The sequence below is a fragment of the Dasypus novemcinctus genome, chromosome 9, assembly GCF_030445035.2.
Source record: "Dasypus novemcinctus isolate mDasNov1 chromosome 9, mDasNov1.1.hap2, whole genome shotgun sequence".
In the NCBI taxonomy this organism is placed as follows: domain Eukaryota; kingdom Metazoa; phylum Chordata; class Mammalia; order Cingulata; family Dasypodidae; genus Dasypus; species Dasypus novemcinctus.
This window is the reverse complement of record NC_080681.1, coordinates 90646008-90656291: the sequence shown is the minus strand read 5'-3', so window position 1 is coordinate 90656291 and position 10284 is coordinate 90646008. Positions and strand designations below refer to the sequence as shown.

Sequence of the window (10284 nt, the reverse complement as noted above, 5' to 3'; positions counted from 1 at the left end):
ACCAATGGATAGATAGGGGTTAGAATTGGGGAGTTGATGCTTAATTTGTACAGAATTTTTATTTAGTCTGATTGCAAAGTTTTCAAAATGGTTGGTGGTGATGGTAGCATATTATTTTAAGCATAGTTAACGGTACTGAATTATGTAAGTGAATGCAGTTGAAGGGGGAAGTTTTGGGTGTATATGTTATTAGAATGAAAGTTAGAAGAAAAAACATAGGACTGTATAACACAGTGAACCCTCTTGCAGACAATTGACTGGGGTTAATAGTACAAGTATAAAAATGTTCTTTCATGAATTATGGTGAATTTATGACACTAATACAAGGTGTTAATAATGGGGTCCTATATGGGAAAAATATACATAATGTAAACTATGGACTATAGTTAAAAGTGCTACTTTAATATTCTTTAATCAGTTATAATAAAGGTACCACACTAATGCAAATTATCAATAATAGTAGGTTATATATGGGAATGCTGTATTTTTTACATGATTTTTCTGTAAACCTATAACTTCTCTTAATAATAATAATAACAGGAAATATTTCTCAAGCCTGTGTATTGGTGTTTTAAATGAAGTAATCCTTGTAAATTGCTTCACACAGTGCCTAGAACATAGACTCCCTAAATAAATGCTGGCTACCAGTGTTAAAAAATAGTACATTTATTAAAAAGTGCCATCATCAATTTGAATAAATGTTCCCCACCAATGCAATGTGGTGGGCTATGGGAATCCTTTACTTTATACACGTTTGCTCTATAAAAACACAACTTCTCTAATAAAAAAATTAAAAATAAAAATGAAACCAGTAAAGTCACACACATACACACAGACATAGTATAGTGAAGAATATATGGCAGGGATGGATGCCTGAAGGATTGAACATTTTGGGTAGTGGTAACCAAAGAACAGGGCTGAAATCCCATCTCCTCCATTTATTGGCTTAAGGGACCTTGGATATGCAACCCCAACCACTTGGAGTACTATTTCTAAGCTTCATTTTCTCTTCCAGTAAAATGGAAATCATGATACCCCATTTTGAAATATTAGGAGAGACTGTAGCTGGCTAGGTCCAGTCAAGAGATAGAAATAACCCTGGAAGTTAAATAGGGGAAGTAAAATATAAAGAATTAATGACTATAATAAAAGAGTAACAATAAATATAAGGAAACTTTATATGATACCCTGAACTAAGGGAGAGTATCCAGGGAAGTGCATATTTGGAAGGGATTTAGACATCATTGGAGAAGATTGGCTCAGGTGCTGGATAGTAGCCAAGGCTGGTCTGGAGTTGCTAGGCAAACAAAAGGCAACCCTCTGGGTTTCAGGCAAGTGTGCAGGCAATCAGCAACTAGTGGCCATGGTCATGCAGTTGGAAGCTGCGCATCGGCAGAGAACAGAATGTCTGCACAGTGTGTGGAACTTGCAGAAGGAACAACTGCTCTGTACATGACCCTCCAGGCCATAGGAGCTGCAAGCATTCTGTGGGGAATTGCTGAAGTAATCTGGCAAATGGCTGCCTGTGTGGTTTCCATGTTGAGACACAGCCAGACTGAGCCTGCAAGGTTACAGTGCATTCTGGGTCTGTATACCACTCAGAAATCACAGGAGATGTCATTCTCTTGCAATGTCCCTCCAGTACTCTCTACTGAGAAAGCTTAACATTTTGCTCACTTTGAAGGAGAAATGCTTAAACGAATTCTGTTGCTCATCACATCACATATATTGAATGCTGCATTCAGAAGTGTAAGGCAATAAATTAATAACTGACACAGCACACTCCCTTTGGCTACTCAATTTCCATGTACACCATTCTTTGAACATTCAAACTACTTTACAACAAACAACTCTATATTTCTTCCAAACAAGATATATCCATCCTTCTTACAAGTGAAATTCTCACTTTTCCCCAGAATGAGATGCACAGTCCTGTCACTGTATCCATCACAAGCTATATTAGTTACACCTCAAATTCAGTCAAAAATCACTGAATATTCTGTTATCTAAAGACAAAATTGTAACTTTAACCTCCAATAACTCCTGTATAAAATAACCTTTTAAATGGGAATGAGAAAGAAGAAAATGATTACTGCATACAAACACATGCATGTTGCACACATAAAGAAAATATGCAAAACTACTACAATTCTTATTTCTATAATTTATCATGATGTTATAGTTGGTATCTATGGCTTCTCCCTTCAATTACCCATTCCATATTTCCCTTGTCCTCAGCCAGAACCTCAGCTGCTCTGGATTATTTTTATCTGATGGAGTGACCCAAACCTTCATTCCTGAAAGGTCTTGGTCTTTAGCCATTCAGCCTTTTTAATTTTTTGGTTACTGTAATTTTCCTTTAACTTTTACTATTGGGCATGAAAGTACAAAGAGTTGCCACCAGAATATCTTGTGGGTTCCAGATATAGGCTTCTTTGCCTCCATTGTGTAGCAGCACCCCTATTTTCCCTTAGTAATCAGAATCAATCACTTATGCCAGGAAGTAAATTACTTAGTTTTCTTGTTAGTTCATTGGCTAAAGAGTCAAAAATACAAGGTGGAAATCTCACCTTGCAGTTGAGTAGAAACATTGATTTGTTCACAGGTAGAAGGTCTCCAAGCCAGCAGAGCTCAAAGTCGCTGGGATAGGATGCAAATATTCTCTAAATGAGTTACTAGATAAAATATGAAAGGAGCTACTCACATATACATCTTTTGATTCCTAGACCCACATATTCTGGCTGTGAGAGAAACAGTGCCATACAATGATCTCTAATTCAAAGCATAAACTGCATCCTGGAAGATAAAATCCCATTTTTTTCAATGATATTACCCAAATGGATCCATAACTGAGTCTTCATAAGCCATTCCACTATTTGAATAGGCCAGCTGCTTCTGTGCAATGGGGTATATGGTAAGACCATTTCATTTTACAGATATGAGCCCATAGCTGCACTTCTTTCACTGAGAAATGAATTCTTTGATCTGATGCAATGCATGATGTGAAATGTCACGATGGAGAATTGGGCATTCCATTAGTCCAAAGATGGTAGTGCTAGCAAAAGCTTTCCAGAAAAAGAAGGCAAATCAATTTCTAGAGTGTGTGTCTATTCCAGTGAGGATAAATATTTGATCCCTCTATGATGAAAGAGGTCAAATGTAATCAACTGCCGCAGGTGGAAGACTGTTCCCCCCAAGGAATGGTGCCATATTGAGGATTCAGTGTTGGTGTCTGCTATTTGATGATTATATACTCATCAGTAGCAGTAGCAAGGTCAGCCTTGGTAATGGGAAGTCCATGTTGTTAAGCTCATATATAGCCTCATCCCTACCACTATGGCCATTTTGTTCTTGACCATTGGGCAAGCACTAGGGTGGCTTGAGAAAGATCATTGACATACACAGAGTGTATTGTTTTGTCCATCTGATTCTTAAGAGTCTGCAATGGACTTACCTTAATGGACATTCACATGGGCCACAAATATCTTTATAGTTGATGCCCATTCTGAAAGGATCATCCACATACTTCCTCCCCACTCAATTTCCTTGTTACTAATCTCCCAGTCTTTTTGCTTCTAAGTCCTTGCCCAAACAAGGAAATACAGATACTTCTTGTAAATCAGTATCTGTATTTCCAGCCACTTCCTATTCCACATATAGTAGAGAATCAAATGTGCTATTCAAAATTCTCAAAGTTATGCCCTCTGGGAGGATTTTCTTCATCACTGCCCTTCAAAGTCACCTTTGATCTTTCTCAGTCATAAAAAGATACCCAAGGTAGCCTTATGCTTGGATTAAAGCTATATGCTTGGAATAAAGGAAAGGAAGCCATTCAATAGGAGTTTGTGTCTAAGGAATCTGAGTCAGGCTTACACAATTTATTTGTACCTTTCAGACCTATCATAGGACAATCTCATATATCATTTCTGTGTAAAAATAGATTGCTGCCACATATACCCAGCCTTATAGCTATATGGGTGGGACAACACCCAGTTCATGAAGAGAAACTTGGCCACAGTTCACCTGATGTTAAGCATTTAGTTTCTACCAAGGCCCAGAAGCAAATCGGAAACTGTTTTTTCAAAACAAGAGTAGTTATCCTCAATCCTACAGGTCTGCACTGTGATTTCCTATTGGTGTTTGCCAGAGGATCCATATAGCATCCTAGTTGGCACAGACACTTGGAATATAACTGGGTCTTCCAGATCATTAGGATCAGATGGTAAAGTAGCTCATACTGCAACTTGAACTTGCTGCAGAACCTCCTCTGTTCTGATCAAAGCAGGCAGGCAGATGGGTGACCCAGTAAAGGGGACTAAGTAGCACACTGAAAGGTGCCTTCAAAATATAAAAAGACCTACTAAGGATTATACCTTTTAGTGGTAGGTGGCATGAGGCTAGCAACTTGCTTTTCATGTTAGACATGATATCTGAACACACTCTAAACAACTGAACCTCCAGAAACTTCACGGAGGTGGTGGGCCCATGAATTTTTGTGGCACTTATCTCTCATCCTCTCATTTGCTTATATCTTACTAAAGCATTTAAAGTACTTGCTACTTCCTGCTCATGAATATTAATCAGCATAATGTCATCAATATAGTGAACCAGTGTTATGGCTTGTGGAATGTCAAGATGATCAAAATCTTTGCAGACAATATTATGGCAAAGAATAAGAGAACTGATGTAGTCCTAAGGCAACACTGTGCAGGTATACTGTTTTCCTGCCAGGTAAAAGCAAACTGTTTTGGGTGGCACTTGCAAATTTGCATGGAGTAAAAAGCAATAACTTCATATTGAGTACCAGGGGCTGTATTGATTTGCCCCAGCAAAGATACTGCATCTGGGACAGCAGGGGCAATTGGAGTCACTACCTGATTAAGTTTATGATAATCTGCAATCATTCTCCAGATAGATTTGACTTCTCCACAAGTCAAATTGGTGAATTCAATGAAGATAAGCATCACCATTCCTACTGTAGTAAGGTGATAAAGACAGCCATCTTGGTTTCATGTACATTGATAAATAATGTGTTAATTCAAATGCACAATGAGGCACATTGATGATTGGATATAACTAAAGTCATTGGGCATTCTACCCCCTGTCTCACATGGCTCACCATCACCAGGCCACACTACCATATACCATCACCTTTGGAAAAGCCACCTTGATGTCCTTGTTCCTCAGACTGTAGACCACTGGGTTAAGCAGAGCTGTAAGGACATTATAAAAGAGTGAGATGTGATTGTCAAGCTCAGGAGAGTAGATGGAATTGGGTCTCATGTAGATGTAGATGGCTGGAGTATAGAAGAATGTGACCACAGTCAGGTGGGAAACACAGGTGAAGGCCTTCCAGCAACGCTGGGTGGACTTAATCTTGAGGATAGCTGGGAAATACATATGTAAGAAGCCAGAATGAGGAAGATTGGGGCAGTAACACAAAGACACTGATGACCAGGTCCACTGTCTCAATGAGTTGGGTATCCATGCAAGCCAAGCTCCGTACTGAAGGGCCTTCACAAAAATAATGGTTGATAATGTTGGGCCCACAGTAGGGCAGCCTCATGGTGGAAAAGGTATAGATCAGAGATAAGAAGAAACCACAGGCCCAGGTCCCAGCTGCCAGTCTTATGCACAGGTCCCAGGTAAGGATAACAGTATAACGCAGTGGATGACAAATGGTCACATACTGATCATAAGCCATGACCACAAATATGATGGACTTACTTAGGCCTGTGGTACCAAACACAAACATCTGCAGCCAACAGCCAGCAAAGGAGATGGTCTTGGAGGAAGAAATAAGGTGCACCAGCATTTGGGGTATAGTGGTCATGACATAGTCCATATCTAGCAGGGAGAGAATAGAAAGGAAGAAGTACATGGGAGGATGGAGATGAGAGTCCAGGCAGATCAGGGTGATGATGAGCCCGTTTCCCAGGACTGAGCTCAGGTAGAGGAGAAGGAAGGCAATAAAGAGTATCCTGTTTGATGTTGGGTCACTGGAGAAGCTGAGGAGGATAAATTCAGAAACCCAGCTTTGATTCTGCCCTGGAAGCATCCACATGGTGGGGCCTATAAGAGAATCACACTCATTTAAATGTCATGTAAAGTGTGATAGCCTGGCAAGAATGTCAGATCTGGAGTTGTGGTCACCCCTCAGGCTGAAGTGTGGTTTGCTGGCCTGGCGGGGGAGCGGCCACAGCAGGCCAAGCCGCTGCCCCCATAATAGGGTGGCTGGTCGGACTCACCGCCACCCCTGAAGGAAGCTCGGCATGGGCGCAGAGTGCCCTCGGGTCTCCCCTTCTCGGCAGCCATGCTTCCGCGGCCGCCCCTCCTCCCGGATGGCGCCACACGATGCCTGTGGGGCGGCACCCTTCTTCTTCTTTCTCCCTGTGCAGGCGCAGGGAGGAAGATTCCAGTCTGCCCTTTTCCCTTCCCCCGACAGCAGCAACAGCCAGGTGTGGGCAGAAAAATCCAGTCTGCCCTTTTCCCCTCCCCTGACAGCAGCAACAGCCAGGCGTGGGCGGGAAACTCAAGTCTGCCCTCCACCCCAGCAACAGCAGCCACCAATCCCTAAACCCTGCCCCTTCCCCCAGCAACAGCGACAGCCAATCCCTAACCACCACCCCTCCCCCATCCAGTACCGCCCACTGACCTTTTGCCGGCAACCAATCAGAACAGGGCGTGGCTTCGACCAATCAGCCTTCCCCAGCCCCTATAAAACTGTTGCCTCTCCCTCAGTAAAGGGACTTGCGTGTTTACCTTGTCTCCGCGGTAGTTCTTCTGCCGTGCGCCCTCCAGTCCTGAGAGCCCCCGACAAGGGCCTGGCCTCCCTTGTCCCCAGTTCATCGCCTGCTTCTCCGGGCGACCCCTTCTTCGCCTGCTTCTCCGGGTGACCCCTTCGTCGCCGGCTTCGCCGGGCGACCCCGTCAGCCGAACCGCGCAACCCCTTGTGAGACCGATCCCTCGTCTGCTGCCGGACCAACCCCTCGTCCCAAGTGGGACCGACCCTTTGTCCCAAGCGGGACCGACCCCTCGTCCAGAGCTGGACCGACCCCTCGTCCGCAGCCAGACCCCACCTCTACCGACCGAGCAAACCGTCGCATGGAGTCACACAGGCTAGAATTCTAGCATGTTGCTTAATGGGGAACCACTAGAGGCATAAGAAATAATGCAAGAAAGCCCACTATCTCCACTACTATTTAACATTAAACTAATGGCATTAGTCAATGCAATTAGATAAGAAAAAACAATTACAGGAATAAGATTTGGAAATAAGGAAGTAAACTATTTCTACTTACAGGCATTGATAGTACACCATGAAAATCCTAGAGAATCAATAAATACAACCAATCCAAGTAATATAAGAATTTAGTAAGAGTTTGGTTTGAATTGTGCCCCCCCAAAAGATAGACTGAAGTTCTAACCCCTTGTACCTTTGAGTGTGACCTTATTTGGAAATAGTGTCTTTGCAGAAATAATTAAGTTAAGATGAGATCATACTTGATTAAAACAGGCCCAAATATCCAACTAATGGTGTCCTCATAAAGAGAAAGATTTGGAGACAGGCAGATAGATATGGAAGGAAGACCATCTGATCACAGAGACAGAGAATGGATAGAGGCAGCTACAAGCCAAGGAACAACAAAGATTGTGGGATCCAACAAAAACAAGGAAGAAGCAAGGAGGATTCTTCCCTAGAGCCTTCAGAGGAAGCATAGCCCTCTGACACCTTGGTGTAGTCTTCCAGCCTCCAGAACTGTGTAAATACCTGTTGTTTAAGTCACCAAGTTTCTGGTTCTATGGGCAGCCCTAGAAAACTAATACAGTAGGATTGTAAGATATAGAATTAGCATTAAAATCTACAGTCTTTATAAATGCAAATAGTAACCATTAAAAGATATAGTAGAAGAGAAAATTCCTTTTATAAGAGAAAAAAGGAAAAAGAAAAAATTATTAGGAATAAGATTAATAAGAAATATGCAAAACCTATAAATCACTCCTGAAAGATACATACTTAGACATGGACAAATAGAATGACATTCCTCAATGCTACACAGTACCTTTTAACATCAAGATGTACATTCTTCCCAAGTTAATTTTAAATTAAATACAATTTTAAAAGCACCAAGAGCTGAACAAGTTGTTAGTAAAGTTCACATGGAAAAATAAACATAGAAGAATAGCTATAAAAATACTGAAAGAAAGAGGTATAAATGGAACCTAGCACTACCAGATCTAAAAATATACTACAATGCCTCCACAAATTAAAAAGCATGGCATTGGTACATGAATAAACCAATAGACTAGAGAAAAAGTGCAGAAATAGAACCAAGAAGATTTGGAAATTTTAGGATGTGATAAAGATGTTATCTCAAATCACTGCAGAAAGGACAAGCTTATTAATAAAAAGTGCCTGAATGACTAAGTAGGCATTAGGAAAAATAACTCGATCATAAGCAAAAATAAATGTCAAATGGATCAGGGATTGCAAAGTTTAATAAAACTGAAACTACTCAACAACTGTAGTAAAATTTATATTAAGGGAAAGCCTCTTAGCTTAATTGAAAACCCAGATGCAATAAAAGAAAAGATTGACAAATTTGACTATATAAAAACAAAAATAGTTGTTTTTTGTAAGAAAACAAAACAAAACACCCTAAAGAAAAATCAAAAGATATGTGACAAATTGGAGAAAATATTTACAATATATACCGCAACAGCTTACCTGTACTCTATATAAAATATACATATATAATATAAAGAAATTTTATAAACCAAGGGGAATAAGACCAAAAAATCCTGTTAAAAAATGTACAAAGACAAGAACAAACAATTCACAAGAAATATTAAAATGGCCATGAAGCTTATAAAAAATGTTCAACTTCACTCATTATAGGAGAAATATGAATCAAAACTGAGTATTTCTCACCATCATATTGACAAACATTGAAAAGTTTAAAACGCACACTTTGCAACTATTGTAGTAAAAACTAAGTGACTCAATCAAGAATCATCACTGGATGATGTGCCTTTTATCATTTCATCGTCTCAGGCCTAAATCCACCTTTTTTTTTTTTTTTTTTTGTCCTGCTTTTTGATGATGGATCCACCTTATAAACATTGCTCCTTGACAAGTTGGCACATGCCAGGCTTCAGCAACAGAGAGTGCTGGAGGGCCACTATTATGAGAGTGCAGCAGGAAGGTACTGCTGTTTCTGTTTTCAGTCCTTCTTTTGTAATTCAGCTTGAGAGTCAGTGGATTGGTGGTTGTATTAGTCAGCCAAAGTGGTGCTGATGCAAAATACCAGAAATTGGTTGGTTTTTATAAAGGGTATTTATTTGGGGTAGGAGTTTACAGATAACAGGCGGTAAGAATAAGTTACTCCCCTCACCAAAGTCTATTTTCACATGTTGGAGCAAGATGACTGCCGGCATCTGTGAGGATTCAGTCTTCATGGGTTCCTCTTGTCCAGGGTCTTGCTTCTTGGGCTTAGGGTTCCTCTCTTCCTGAGGCTTGATTCTGTTTCCTCTGTGAGCTTGCTTCCCGGGGCTCCAGCTTATCAATCTCCAGCATCAAGACTCCAACATCAAAAACCCTCAACTCTGTCTTTTGCCATGCCTTCTATCTGTGGTGGGTGGTGTGGTGGTGCCCCTTGGTGGGTGGGGACTCAACGCTTTAATGACATGGCCCAATCTCAGTCAAAGCCCTAATGATAAGTTAATCACACCTAGGTACAGACCAGATTACAAACATAATCCAATATCTATTTTTGGAACTCATAATTATATCAAACTGCTACAGTGGTGAAAAGGTGGGTAGCAGTCCTCTCAACTGACCAGAATGGACCAGCGCCAGCCACACCTTCAGGTCAAACTCCCCACCTGGCAAATGCAGTCTTGGCAGCTCCAACTAGCAGCTTCCTTGGTAGCTCTGGTCTTACCCTCAGGTAACTTTACCCACCTGATAGGCTCTTCTCCAGACCAGCTCTGGCAATACTTTCCCCACCTACAATCTCTTCTATAATTGCTCTGATCTGCACCCACTGGCAGGCGGTGCTTCTGTCTGAATCTCAGCTTTTTTATTTTTGGTAGGATCAGAGGGAGGGAGGAAGGATTTTCTAAACCCTTTGTCCCTTCAGTGTGCACTCTCTTCAGCCTAGAGTTAGCAGCTGCTTTTTCCCCACTCTCTACTACTGGATTTTTTAGTGTCCTCTTTTATGTAGTTTACTAGTTGACAATTTTTTGTTGCGGTTCCATCCAGCGGCTCTGCTCCCAAAGAGG

The 10284-nt window shown here is 41.2% G+C and overlaps 1 pseudogene; it reads right to left on the bottom strand.

The window, feature by feature from the left end:
* Positions 1-5121: 5121 nt before the first annotated feature.
* Positions 5122-6064, bottom strand: LOC101440960 (olfactory receptor 2A12-like; annotated as a pseudogene).
* Between the last annotated feature and the right edge of the window lie 4220 nt (positions 6065-10284).